General features: G+C 49.2%; 1 long non-coding RNA gene across 1 annotated transcript; it reads left to right on the top strand.

Moving 5' to 3' along the window:
• Positions 1-516, top strand: LOC109509085 (uncharacterized). Its single transcript, XR_002166862.1, has 3 exons — positions 1-106; positions 275-376; positions 459-516. It is a non-coding gene; the product is annotated as an uncharacterized LOC109509085 (long non-coding RNA).
• Positions 517-794: the final 278 nt, after the last annotated feature.

The following is a 794-nucleotide window of genomic DNA, read 5'->3' as shown; positions in this document are numbered from 1 at the left end:
AAGTCCTGTCCGGGACATCCACGAGGTTCTGCTGGTGACCGTCTTTGACGAGGACGGAGACAAAGCTCCAGACTTCTTGGGGAAAGTGGCCATTCCTCTACTCTCGGTACAAAAGCCGCCTCCTTCTCTCCCTCCTTCGTCACGCCTTCCCCGCAGCGACGCGTCGGCATTCCGTGTCACGCCGAGACGTGATCCGATTGGACTGGCGGTCCGGTTCACGGCCCGGTCGATCCCGCGCCCTCGCTGACCCTTCTCGTGTTTGTGCTCGACGCAGATCCGAAGTAGGCAGCAGATCATCATGCCCCTGAAGAAGGACGACCTGGGCAGCCTCATCAAAGGCAACATCACGCTGGAGCTGGAGATCATTTACAATCCCGTGAGTCCATATCCGGAATGCTGGGACTCATCAAAAGCTCCGACCTCCTCCTGACGTTTTTTTTTTTTTTTTTTTAATCCAGGTCCGAGCCAGCATAAGAACATTCCAACCCCGGGAGATAAAATTCATGGAAGATAATCCCAAATTTTCCAAAAAGGTTTGAGACACTTTTGACTAATTTCTCACAAAGCTATTCCCTAAACACCACACCTCCATTAAACGACTGGCCCCTAAAACATAAGTCAATAAACAGGTGCCACACTCGTGATCAATTTGCTGCCCCGTGTTTTCTCTCTTTGTATGAATAAAGACCTTCCTCCAATACAATCCTGCAGTGGCGTCAATAAACATCTCCGGCTTCTATTTTTCAAAAAGTATCGGGTGCTAGGTGTCGAATTTTGAACAAAAAAAAAATCAA

Source organism: Hippocampus comes, unplaced genomic scaffold (assembly GCF_001891065.2).
Source record: "Hippocampus comes isolate QL1 unplaced genomic scaffold, H_comes_QL1_v1.1 C16762858, whole genome shotgun sequence".
Classification (NCBI taxonomy): domain Eukaryota; kingdom Metazoa; phylum Chordata; class Actinopteri; order Syngnathiformes; family Syngnathidae; genus Hippocampus; species Hippocampus comes.
Note: the sequence above shows the minus strand (reverse complement) of the source record. Positions and strands in the feature narration are given on the sequence as shown.